General features: G+C 43.2%; 1 protein-coding gene and 1 long non-coding RNA gene across 15 annotated transcripts in view; one reads left to right on the top strand and one right to left on the bottom strand.

Annotated features, from left to right (window-relative positions):
- The window catches only part of TRIM2 (tripartite motif containing 2), a 120,036-nt gene that overhangs the window by 64,523 nt on the left and 41,908 nt on the right, over positions 1-13,605 (top strand). The window contains exon 1 of one of the 14 annotated variants that reach the window (XM_066186123.1): positions 10,275-10,290. The exons of 12 other annotated variants lie outside the window; for them this stretch is intronic. The gene's annotated coding sequence lies outside the window, so the exon portion shown is untranslated. Of the gene's footprint in view, positions 1-10,274; positions 10,291-12,640; positions 12,656-13,605 lie in introns of those variants that run through there. One more of the 14 variants, XM_066186122.1, reaches the window with a different exon arrangement.
- LOC136291241 (uncharacterized) lies at positions 1,499-8,162 on the bottom strand. Its single transcript, XR_010721463.1, has 2 exons — positions 7,586-8,162; positions 1,499-4,000 (listed from the first exon to the last, which is right to left on the bottom strand). It is a non-coding gene; the product is annotated as an uncharacterized lncRNA (long non-coding RNA).

The following is a 13,605-nucleotide window of genomic DNA, read 5'->3' as shown; positions in this document are numbered from 1 at the left end:
CTCAGTCCTGCCTTTTCCGTTGCTGATTTAAATTTCATGCTAGTTCACCAAAATCCTACTGAATTAAATGGAAACAACAGAGGAACTTTTTGGTGGTCATCAGAGAATATGTGACTAAACTCCAGTACCTGATGTGTGTTACCTCCCCTAAAGGGAGAGCTGCAGTGGACATGCAGCATGGGGCAGATCCAGTCTCAGGAGGGAGTGAAGGGGATGGTCTCTACAATTTTCACCACACAGTTCTACAGTACCAAAAGCATTGAAAAATGTAGCATTTTCTGCTTCCATTCATTTTTTTTCCCCTGTTGCTCAGCAACTCTAAAGAAAATGCCTAGAGCATTTTTCAGGATATCTTATATCTAACAGTACGTAGAAAAGACCAGAGACCTTTTTCCAAATAGATTCTTGATCATCCTCCTTTTTTGCTCTATTGCCTGTTTTCCTGCTCCTAGAAGTATTAACTGTGGAGTTAAGTATTAAGTGTAGAGTCTTCATGGAGCACTTTTATTTCAAGTAGCATTTCACAGCAGATGTTTATGGAAACAGCAGTGTTTTGATGTGCAGTTTTAATTATTTGTCAGTTCAGCTTGGTTTTATTTGAGCCTGTGTACCTATAAAAGCTGAACAGAGATCTGTGAGTGTTCACAAAATAGGCAGACCTAGAGAGTCAAAAATGTGCAACTGTAAGGGTGATAGTAACAGTATCAGTAGTCAGGGTAGGGTTTTTTTCAGTAGAGATGCTCTGACTCATTGCTTTGGATGGCACATGTACAATTTTAAATTCTTTTACTTATGAGTGCACAACATCTAATCCCTGAAATAATTACTTTGACATACCTCACTGCAGATTGTTTTTTAGGAGCTCACCTGAGAATATGACATTTTATTAAACATGGAAAGGGCCCTAAATTGCAGTTCTGATGCTTTAATTTAACCTGTTACTTTTATCCTGCTATTTCCCTTGGTGTGTCCATTTCATTCATTTCCTACCCCTTCTCTCTGAAATCTCATTTTTGAGAATTTGAGGTATTTGGTTGAGGATTCATAGATGCTCATCCATGCATTGTCCTCGCATGTGCAGTAAATTTAGTGTGTTCCAGCTGTTTTGGAATTTATTGTGCAAGGCCCTGACTCAAAATGAGGTCCTGAAAACCTCAGTCACACAAATAGCCTCTCCGTTGGTGATGACTGTGTGATCACACAAGCTCTAACCTGCCAGACTTGTCCCTTGGTGTTTGCAGTGCAGCCACCAGCAGGTCCCCTCTCCATCCAAGGACAGGACTGCTGGGAGATAGGGTCTCTGGGGATAGAAGCAGGACTACTTACCTCCAAAGTGGGGTGGAGAAGAAGTACTGCAGAGGCACAAGTTTTGGAGACGAGGAGAGGGACGAAACGTGGTTTTTAGATGCCAGTCGTAACCTTCCCTCTACAACTGGAGTATAAAGCATTAGTGTGTGTTATAGAGGAAATTTTGCACGGAATAGTCTGACACCGTTGCTTGTCCCAATCAAGGATTTTATTAATTACAGCAAGCGTAACAATAAGGTAATGCAGCGCTGGGCGACAGAGGGACCATTGTCCCGCCACTGCCGCGCCAGTCACGGTTTTAGTTCTTCCTCTTATACAGTCCGGTTTCCGGCGTGCGTGACTTCCTTGAATAGTACTCTGCGCATGTGCGTCTCTGTTGCTGGGGTCTGCTCTTCCCCTGCCGCGTTTCAAGACTCAGAATCGCTGACTTCCTGGAAAATATTGCTTACAACCGCAAATTATGCGAGACTACCTTTATCACTTAACTTGTCACCCATATCCTGGATTTAATGAACAAACATATCAGTAACAATATCCCCCCTTTGTCTTTAGGTTAATTTATGTTGTGCATTAAATCACTTAAGCTCTTGTCTGCTCCATTCCAATCCATCTCCCGTTTCTCCCTTTCTATTTTCTAAGTCCTCATATTTTGCTTGTACCAGCAGCAAGTGGGCAGCTTCCAGTCGCGCTTTTACTATTGTAATAAGTTTGTTAAAAATACAGGGACCAAAAGTTAATACAAGAACTAGTAAAAATATTGGTCCAGCTATGGTGGACAGTAAGGTAGTCAACCATGGGGAATGATTGAACCAACTCTCATACCAACTCTGATGGGATTCTCTTTCTCTTTCCCTTTTTTTTTCTAGTTGTTTTCTTAGTTCTCCTAGGGTGTCAAAGACTATTCCCGTTTGATCTATATAGGTGCAACACTCTTCTTTTAAGGCTACACAAAGTCCTCCCTGTTGCCAAAATAATAAATCCAGGCCCCGTCTGTTTTGTAAAACTACTTCTGATAATGAGCGTACTGACTTAGTTATGCAAGGGTGCTTTCTGCTGACTGGATATGGTTAGTGGGGAGCCTGTAGCCTCAGGGTAATTTGTAACCGGTGTTAGCTCTTCATCCTCCTCTAAAACTCTATTCGGTCCCATACCATAGGTATCAGCTGGGGCGGGTTCTTTCTTTATCACTATTAGGTTCCCTCTATCACGCCCAGGTTCCCAATGTCTAATTCCCCAATATTTTCCTAATACCCAGTCAGGGCTCTCTGGATTTATATACACATATTCACAAGTTCCTAAGTAAGAAATTTCTCCAGATGGTCCTAACCAATGCTTTGCACACCCTGTGGGACCAAATCCTGCTCTAATAAATTGATCTGCACCTCCCCCTGGAGTCCAATCGGAAGCAATAGTCTCACAGCCCCAATACCCACAGTAATACTCCCCTGGGTAATTACAGTAGCTCTTTCCAGGATTTGAGGCCGGACACATATAAAACCCAGTTAAATTCAAAACTCTCCCGCACTATTCTATGTTTGTCATGTTGCATAACCCAGCCTTAAAGGCTGGGGTCTGACTGGTCACAAGGGAGTCTAAAATTTTGTAGTCATTCATACGAATCAAGGACCATTTGAAAGGCTGGTGTGTTTGACCTCCTGTCTGCCTTACCCATAGGGATAATGATAGTAGTGACAGTAACAGTTGTCTACAGGTGGCTTTTTCATTGTAACAGTGGCTTGTTCCCATCTCATTTTCTTCTTCCCTGATTTTAGTCCCAGTCCTTGGACATTTCATTTTCCATGACCTCCTGGTTCCACCTATCCCAGGGCGACTTCCTCCACAGTTTTCTCTCCCTCTGCCTCGCCCGTCGACTCGGTTGCTGCGAGCCACGGGGAGACCCATCTTCTCGGCAGCAGGGATATTCTTCAGGAGGGGACTTTCGCCCTTTCTTTAAGGATCTCTGGATATAGGTGTTCCAGTTGTGGTCTTTAACCTGAGGAGCGTCACACCTTACTTCTTTTACCCGACGGCGACACACTCCAGCTATTATTTGTGCCACAAAAAGGACTGGTTCATTGGAATGGTAACAATATAGTTCGGGATTTATGCCTTCTGCAAATATGTCCCACCACTCTTTAGAGTCTACTTGTAATTCCCCTTGAGCTACTTTCTGAGCCAATACCAAATCAGTAAGCTCCCGCTGAATTTCTAGACAGAGGCAGCAAACACCTCTCGGGGGCCTGCCTCTGTGACAATGGGTCCACCACCTGTTTTCACAAACTAAACATTGGTAACATACAAAGGGGTAACAATTCCCATTACAATAAGAATCATTACATTTAATACAAACACAATCAGCATATATATTTCCCTTATGATCTCTTTCAAGCTCTAGTTGATATTCTATCCTAAAAGTTTTATACCAATATTTTCTATTCATCAAGAATGTCCTTTCTTAATTTCCTGTTGCAGTTCCCCGAGTGAGTTTCAACTTTAAGTCTCCGGCTGGGCTGATGACCTTCCACCTAGGCTCGGGCACTGGTCCTTTTATACGACTGGCGTGAGTCCATCCCCGCTCTGCTGTTCGTACTGCTGTATTTGTTGTGAGAAGCACCAGATATGGACCATCCCAATGGGGCTGGAGAGTAGTTTCTTTCCGAGTTCGGATTAAGACCCAGTCTCCCGGTTGCACCTGATGTAGAGTAATATTTAAGGGTGGTCTCTGCAATATCTGCCCTTTTTCCCATAACTTCTTCCTAAAGGCCATCATCTCAGTTATAAATGCTTTCATTTGCTTATCTATTATTCCGGGATGGTCTCGAGGCATACCTGCATCATACGGCATCCCATACAGCATTTCAAAAGGAGATATCCCCACATCAGATCGGGGCAGAGTTCTGAGATTTAACAAGGCCAAGGGGAGACACTTAATCCAATTAAGTTTGGTTTCTAAAGTTAACTTGGTTAGCTGTTTCTTTAATTCTCCATTAACTCTCTCTACTAACCCCGAACTTTGAGGGTGCCACGGGGTATGTTCTTCCCATCTTATTCCAAGGGCTTCTGACAAGGCCTTAATAACTTTTGATACAAAGTGTGGCCCTTGGTCTGAGTCTATACTTTCAGCTACTCCATACCTGGGCACAATTTGTTCTAGTAACACTTTGGCCACCGTGTGTGCAGTGGCCCTTGCGGTTGGAAATGCCTCTACGAAGTGGGTGAGGTGGTCTATTAGTACTAACACATACTTGTATCTTCCCACCTTGGGAAGTTCAGTGAAATTTTTTTTTTTTTTTTTTTTTTAAGAGCCCACAAGATGGCGTATAATTCACATGCTTGGGCTGACCATGACGGACTCAAGGGTCCTGCTTCTAATACCTCATAATCCTTCCCTGCTACTAGTGCATACCCTGATCTACGTCTTCCATCCACTATCCGGGATGAGCCATCCACAAAAATTACTTCTCCCTCTGAGAGCCCCTCCTCCTCTAAATCGGGCCTAATCTTAGTCTGTTCCTCAATAGTTCGGAGGCAATCGTGGGCCAGTTCTTCTGATGGTTTTGGTTCCCCAAATAAAAACTGAGCAGGGTTTTGTAAAGATGTAGTTTCTAATGTTAAATTCGGGGCCTCCAGCAAGATTCCCTCATATTTTAATAATCTGGAATCAGAGATCCATTTTTCAGCTTTTTGCTGCAAAACACTCCTCACATTGTGGGGGGATAATACCTTAATGGTACTATTGAAGGTTATTTTTCGAGCCTCCTCTGTCATTAAGGCACATCCAACAATGGCCTGTAAACATGTGGGCCAGCCCCTACTCACAGGGTCTAATAATTTAGACAAGTATCCTATGGGCTTCTTTTTCCCTGCCCAATCTTGGGTTAATACTCCATATGCTGTCCCATTCTCTATGTTGGCGAATAGATAAAATGGTCGATTTAAGTCTGGCAAACTTAAAACTGGTGCATTTGCCAATTCTCTCCTTAATGCCCAGAGTTGCTCTTCATCTGTCTTTCCCCAGCTTATACGATTAGACTCGGTGAGCTTGGCATATAAAAATTTAACTTTACTACTGTAGTTTTCAATCCATAAGCGGCAATATCCCAATAGTCCTAACCATTGTCTAACCTGTTATTTTTACTTGCTGGAGGGGGTAAAGATAAAATTCCCTGTACCTGTTCCGGGTCAATTGTCTTCTCTCCCTTCTCAATGTAGTGTCCTAAATACTTTACCTTTTCTTCTACAAATTGTAATTTAGATTTTGATACCTTCAGCCCCTTAAGCCCCAGAAAATTTAAAAGTTTTATGCTTTCTTTTCTGACTTGATTTTCCATTTTTCCTGCTATCAATAGGTCATCCACATACTGAATCAGAGTAATTTCTGGGTCTGGGGTAAAATCTTGAAGAATCTGTTCTAGGGCTTGTCCAAACAAATTAGGGCTTTCTGTAAACCCCTGTGGAAGCACGGTCCACCTCAATTGTTGTTTGCGCCCTGTGTCAGGGTCTTCCCATTCAAATGCAAAATAGTCTCTACAGCTTTCGTCTAAAGGGCAAGCCCAAAAAGCATCCTTTAAGTCTATTACACTGTACCACAAATTTTCTGGCCCCAATTTACTCAAAAGGGTATAGGGGTTTGCTACTACTGGGAATCTGGACATAGTGCGCTTATTGATTTCTCTTAAATCGTGCACTAGTCGATAAGTGCCATTGGGTTTCTTTACTGGTAAAATTGGGGTATTAAATGGGGACATACATGGTTCTAATAGTCCCTGAGATATTAATCTCTCAACTTCGGGTTTCAACCCCTTCCGCCCTTCTATAGACATAGAATATTGCTTAATTTGGACGGGGTTCTCCGGGTTCTTGAGGGTTACTTTAAATGGCGAGATGTTTAGTCTGCCCACGGTCTCAGGGGTATACCAGACTTCGGGATTAATTTCTTGTTCATCTTCAACCCTAAGGGCACATATTTTAATTCCCAGCTCCCCTTTTTAACTTCCAAACCTACTCCTAATTCTACCATCAAATCCCTTCCCAAAAGATTAAAATCGGCTTCTGGGACTAAGAGAAAATTTCCCATACCTAATTTAGATTCTGTTTCTATTAAAACTTGTTGTATAATCCCTACCTTGAAGGGTTTTCCCTTTGCTCCAACCACATGGGCAGTATCTTTAGATAATTTGCACCCAGGGGGTATTTGCTGGAGGGTAGACCTCTCAGCTCCTGAGTCTACCAAAAATTCTACCTCCTGTGACTGGGGACCTAGTTTCAGTTTTATCAAGGGCTCTTTGTTCGTACGGGTCCCCAATACATAGAGCCCCTGACCCCCCTAATCTTCTTTGAATGCCGCCTCATCCTTTATCCTCTGTCTGCAGTCTCTTTTCATGTGTCCTTTCTTCTGCAGTAAACAAAATCCTCAAAATAGACTGTATTTCTTAACAGTATTTGAGTTCAAAGGGACAGATACAAATCCTAGTTGTGGCTGGGCTCCTCCTATTGGCACTTCCCTTAAGGGGAGTAACTCATGTTCTCTTTGCTCCCTTCTCCTCCTTCTGACTGCGGCTCCGATACCTTCATCTCCAGGGGAGGGAGGGGGTGTAGGAGGAGGTAATATCTGAGGCGCCGGTGGTAATGGGGGAAGTGCATACGGGGGTGGTATTAGGGGAGCATCCTCCTCCTCCTGCAATTTTTCAGTCTTTTTATCTTTATGCCCAAACTCCATTTGGGAGAGATTGAATATTGCTACTCCCTGGTCCCCTGGGCGGGTAACCCATACTGCAGCATAATCAGCCTCTTCCTGATTAAAGGGGACCTACCTACGTACCCACTGATTCAAAAATCTCTGAACCCATAATTCTGATGACCCAAACCTGGGCCACCAAACTGCCTTGGAGATTTGTCCTCCCCAGACTTCTACACAAAAGTGTATCATCTTAACTTTGTCCTTGTCCCCCGTGGTGGGATAATATTTCCAATTCTCTAACATAAACCCCAGCGGTGAATCCCTAAGAACCGAAGGGGGTCTCATGGGTGGAGGGGGCTTGCTTTTCCCCTGTCCCATCTTCTGGAATACCCTCTTTCAGCCGTGTGTGTACTCACTCACTTCCCCTTTTTCGTGGCCCAGTCCCTCGCGGGCGATGGGAAACGCACTACTTAAGGGTCCGCACTCACTTGGAGAATCTGGCTGCCAGTTCTCCTCTCACTCACACGTACACACGTTGTATTCCAGGATCCCAACCCAGCCCGGACGGATTCCCCTGCACAATGGGCAGTTACTTACGCGTCTCCTGCGTCTTCGTCCGGACCTCGAGTGCACCGAGCTTATAGGGTTTTCCTTACCTTATTGTTACAAATTTGGGTTCGTCGGTAAGAGCAAGATCCCGACTTCAGAACCAGAGGCCGCCTGTACAGGCGGGGCGCCTCCCCTAGTCCCTCTGTCGGATCCGTATTCTTATCCGAGTCACGGCACCAAATTGTTATAGAGGAAATTTTGCACGGAATAGTCTGACACCGTTGCTTGTCCCAATCAAGGATTTTATTAATTACAGCAAGCGTAACAATAAGGTAATGCAGCGCTGGGCGACAGAGGGACCATTGTCCCGCCACTGCCGCGCCAGTCACGGTTTTAGTTCTTCCTCTTATACAGTCCGGTTTCCGGCGTGCGTGACTTCCTTGAATAGTACTCTGCGCATGTGCGTCTCTGTTGCTGGGGTCTGCTCTTCCCCTGCCGCGTTTCAAGACTCAGAATCGCTGACTTCCTGGAAAATATTGCTTACAACCGCAAATTATGCGAGACTACCTTTATCACTTAACTTGTCACCCATATCCTGGATTTAATGAACAAACATATCAGTAACAGTGTGTTGGTGTCTTAAGAGGTCCACCCAGGTTTCAGGGGCTCACCCTTTGTAAGCTTTGATTACAGGCTGGGGAAAGGAGAAGAAAAAAGAACAAATCATTAAACATGTAACACTATTAAGCGAGGCTTTAATTTGTAGCAGTGGCTTCTATTCCAGTTATTTTTGTGCCTTCAGCAGCTGAAAACTTTTTTAAGAAAATGTAATTCATGACATCTGCATCTGACAGTGATACTGAAGGTGAGCCCATTGCTGTACAGAAGGAATGCCAGAATACAGAGCTTGTTTCTGGTGACTGCAGTGCCACTTCAATGACAGATACCCAGTAGTGGGAAGAGAAAGAATAACACAGAGGGAAGAAAAGCAGTTTGTGTCTGGTGCTGCCTGACTTGCAACTTCAGTGGTGGAGAGAGGCAGGAAGTGCAGTCCTGCCAGAAAGGCTCAGGCTGGCTGGGCAGGGAGGCCAGGCTGTCCTAGCCTTGCTGCAGTTGTGCTGCAAAAGCCACAACCTTGGCAAGCTAAACCAGGCATAAGCAGAAGGTAAAAGGAAATAGGAGAAGGTGGCAAAGTCATACGAGGATGGGTGCTGGGCTGCTGGGAAAGTTTCCAGCAGTCCAGCATTACATCTCAGGCAAACCTTTCAAGTTGTTTGCCTCCCAGGCTATGACAAATCCCTTGCGTTGGGTCACAAGATTTGGGAAAAAGCATCTGCTCTGCTGGATCATAAGATGAGGGAGTGACCATGGCTTAAGGCTGTGGCTGGTGGGGAGGAACCAGAACCTAGCAGAGCTCCTTTTGGGGCAGACATGCCCTCTGGTTATAAACCCCCAGTGGGAGGAAGCTGTTGCTCTTTTCAGATGGTGTGAGCTACAGCCTGGAGGATGTGGAGTGAGGGCTGGAAGTTGCACTTTCTGGAAGCTGCTGGATCTGCATGGGTGCACAGCCACAGTGGGGGAAGGTAAAGGCCAGCGGCTCATGAGGCCCTTGATTCCTCATGTGGGCATAGCTCCACAATGACAAAACTTGGCTGTTTCACTTCACTTGCTCTCCTGTCACCAGGGTCAAATTAGGGATGTGTGGAGCTGGGTGATGGCTGTAACAGCCTATCCTATCCTGTATTTGTGTTCCTAAACTAATCCTCCTTTCCAGTATGTTGGCTTTGGGTAATTGATTTCTGGTCTCTCACATCTCCTACTTTTCAGTCAGGCTTAATTGCCAGGACTGTATTAGCTGGTCATTTAGTTTGAACTAACCCAATAATTTTTTTCTGCTGACCTTAAGATTGCTTTTGTACAGCAGGGTGAACTAGACTACTTTATTCAGTCAGTTTATAGTATAGGCTTCAGTGCAGACCATTAATCTTAACTTGGAGTGTTTGGATGACTTATTTAATATCAGGGAAGATATCAATATCTACCAATGACCTCTGAGTTAACTGTGAGGTTTTTTGGTAGCTTACTATTTATGGCCTCTCTAAGAATATGAATTCAGGTTGTGTTTGGAACAGGAAAAAGAATAAGTTATTCAAAATTTTACAGAGGATGACAACAGAAGTTAGATCACTCTTCCATGGCACTATGAAGATGGCATGTACTATGTATTTTCTTCTCCAGAACTTTCTTCAGTAGTCAGCAGTGACACAGATAAGTCAACAGCAACAATGAAATGCAGCAATTTTCTGAGGAAAACTGGCCTATTCTTTTTTAAATAAAAACAGAAAAACAACAAACAAAACATAATGACCACCCCCGCCCCCATCTCCCAGCACAAAAGACGTACACACACAATAAACCTATTTGAAAGAGTCTGGTTGTAACTGCTATGGGGGTAAAGTGCAAGTTTGAATCCTTTTCCTCTTTGCTAAGCAGAAGAAACCCACGTATCAACATGTAACAAGAAAAATCTCAGGGAAATGCTATGCCTTTTGTCTCATTTTCCTTGCCACAGTAGCACATTTTTGTTTTGCTGAAGAAGCAGAATAATTAGTGGAGTATCAGCTCATTGTCAGCAGGCAACTTCTCAGAGTTAATTGTAAGAGAACAGCACTGAAGGAATCTCTTGTTTGGAGGTGTATTTCCCTATGAGAGTGGCTGCAGCAGTGGCTCCAGCAGTCTCCCTTGGCCATGAGGTATGTTATGGGATCGGTTCTGAGGGGTATGTAGTCCTTACTACTGACCATAAAAGGAAATAGTAATTTGACTGATACTGGTCATTCTGTTTTAGTGTATGTTAATAGGTCGTTTGAAATGAGCAAGGGAAAGCAAGCAACTAAATGACACCTGCATGCTTCTCTCCGACAGTCTTCCTCTTCAGTTCTGGGGGTGCCACTTCTGAATTTTCTCACTTAATTTTTGTTTTAAGTGTCTTTGTTCCACTGGCAGAAACAAAAGGCCTTGGATCTTCTTGTTGTAGGAGTGAAATCTGTTGCTTGTTCTTTGAAATAGGGATTCCCCTATTCCCCAGACATGTAAAAAGAAAACCAAAAAACTCCCTGAACCAAAAACATGCCTGAAATCTCTGGCCTTCTTTTAAACTGTGAGTCCTTCTGTACAGATGCCTGCTGCTCCTGAGTGTTGGAGCTAAAATGAAACATACCTTGTGCTCTCTCTTTGATTGAATTCAGCACGTTAAGGGAGTTAGAGGGGCAGTATTTTGGCACAGGCACCCCAAACCCTAATACACGCACACACGCTGCCTGAGGTTTCATTTCAGGTTATAAACTGGATTACAACATGCCTTCACCCTGTGGGCATTGTCCAGGGAAACCAGGCTGGATCTGCCTGATGCATTAAATGATCTGGATAAATAATCCCCAAGTGGAAAGTAAAGGATGTGTGCAGAATTTCTTTTTTTAACAGGAATTTAGATTACATTTCAGTCACACTAAATGTTTAATAATACTACTTGACTCACCAATTCAAGAACGGAATAATATTATATTCTGGAAACCATGCTTAAAGAGCTTGGGACAGCATTTTAAACTTCTAAAATAGCTATGTCTGTCCTAATTAAGTCAGGGTAGCAAAAAGAGTATTTAAGCCCCACGTGTTTTCTTCCTGATGCAAATAGAGCTTTATGTTCTTTTATTTGTGGAAAGCTTTGTTAGCCTCAGTTAGCTGAAATACTTGCATACGATTTGGTTTTTTCAAAAGAAAAGATACACTGTATTTGGAGATGCAAATACTACCTCATATGCAAAACCCACCTGTTATACTAGAAGACAAAGCTAACTTTATGTTGCTTTGCTTCAATGGTGTCTGTGTATTCACAAGCATCTTTTTAACAACCTTCTCTGCATAGCTGAAAACTAGCAGTCACCAAATTTTTTTATTTCTTTGGTAACAGCCTAGTAAAATCAGAGTTGATCTGTGAATTAAAAAAAAAAAAAAAAGCAAGTAGATAGGTTAACTATGGTAATACACCTTTGCAGTAATGTTTATAGAAAAGCTGAACAGTCTGTTAGCCTTGATTCTCAAATTCCTTTAATATGAGTTTACTAATTGCTGCCTTGAATATTTGACTTGAGACTGAGTCAGGTTAAATATGTGGTTCTGTAGTAGTAGAAGCTGCTGCTGGTTTGTGTGTCAGTAGCACAGTTTTCCAGAGAGGCTCTTTGCTTCTGCTCTAAACATCTGGGGAGAGACAAAGAGTGTTTGTGGGGTCTTTTGTTGCTTCTGGAAGTTGAAGCAGGGAAGAATTACATTCCAAGAAATACCCTGAATCCTGGAAAAATCTGAGTGGAATCATTAAGTGTTAAACTTTATCATCTTTATAAATGAAAGTGCTTTCGTTTTATCTCTGGCAGCTGTCCTGGTAATGGATGTTACGTAATGTTTACTCTCTCTTTCGGAGTTAAATTGTTTTTTCTGATTTGTGAGTAATATTTGCATATGTATTTCTTAGCTGCACTGACATGCCAGATGCACAGTGGTAGCTGTCTCCGCCTGCTAATCCTGTAATAACATTCTGGTGACCAAATTCAATGGCCCTGCGCGGAGCCTCGGAACAGCTGATTGCTGAGTAGGGAGGAAAAAAAAATAACCCAGCGAATCTGGTTGCAGCTCTCTGCTGCATCCCCATCCCACAATCCCTTGCACCATTTGCTGCAGTCTTTCTACACAGGCAGAGTGAGAAAAGGATGTGCTAAATAAAGATTGATTGGTTTGAATCCTGGAGGGGTCTCCCACTCGTAAATGACCCAGGGAGAAAAAAAAATTCATGACGATTTCACTGGGCCTCTGCTTATTCTTCCATTTTTCTTTCCACCTGTCCTCTTCATGGAATGGAGCATCATTCCTTAGAGCACAAAATCTCTTGTGCATCTAATAATGATTGTGCTGTGATAGGGATTCCTTAACAGTTTCATGCGTGAGGCTTGAAATATTAACAGATGATGGTTTGTTCGTTTGGATTACTGCGGAACTGCAGCTCCGTCCCTGCAAGGATTTTATCCTCAGCACTGCACTGATTAAGCTATTTTTCTACAAAGATGGGTAGGTCTGAAATGCTCAAGTTTGCTCAGTGTTATTCCTGGTGGCTGCTGCTGGTTTGCTCCTGTTTTGGCCCCCGATCGTTCATAATATTTCTGCATGCTGTAAGAATGAAGAGGGTTGCTGTGTTTTAAACAAGGCACTAAGCTGATTGTAAGAGTGGGAGAGAAAGGAATGCAAAATTAGCTGATCAAGCCTTTTACACAAATGGACTGTGTGGCGGTTCTGATTTGCTCAGTGTGTTCTGTGTTGGCTAGTCTGGGGGCTGCTGCTAGAAATGGCTTGAATCTGTTCTTTATTCCTACAGACTGTGGACAGGTGATCTATCTCTTTTAAGGACTTTAAAGCCTCAGCTCTCCCAGTCCTTGAAGCAACATTATTGAGGTTCCCCACCCTTTCTTATGGCTCTGGAGGCCTAACTGTTCCTTTGGAAACGTTGCCATTGGAAACCTATTCATTCATAGTACATGAATAGACCCTCTAGGTTGTGAATACCATTGATAAGAAGAGGATGAATAAGCTGCAAGCAATTTGTTCTCCTCAGGCTGTACTTTCAGGCTAGTTGCAGCCCTGGCTGCATGGATTTCAGAGGCATCAGCATATCAGTAACACAGAATTCTACTCTTTTAGGAATAGAATCCTGTGAAGTGAACAGTTACTTGATTCCCCAATGTCTTTTCTTGGCTGGGAAACTAATAGAGAATTTTCGGGAGTTCCAGAGCTCATTTGAGGATACCTGTAGAAAGGGTGCATTTTTCTATAACATGTATCTATTTACCTGAAACAACTCTTCTGGAACTGTTATTTGCTACACATTACATGATTTTTTTTTTCTTTTTCCCCTTTTCCAGTGCTATAGGAAGTTCCTTTCATATGGGTGGGGCCGCACCCTGGCTTTCCTGAAAGCATGCATGCATAGCGGGGCAAAGCTTTCCACTAGCTTAGAGAGCCAT

The sequence above is a fragment of the Chamaea fasciata genome, unplaced genomic scaffold (genome assembly GCF_029207755.1).
Source record: "Chamaea fasciata isolate MVZ Bird 193981 ecotype frontalis unplaced genomic scaffold, bChaFas1.0.hap1 SCAF_6, whole genome shotgun sequence".
Classification (NCBI taxonomy): Eukaryota; Metazoa; Chordata; class Aves; order Passeriformes; family Sylviidae; genus Chamaea; species Chamaea fasciata.
This window is presented reverse-complemented; position numbering and strand designations above follow the sequence as displayed.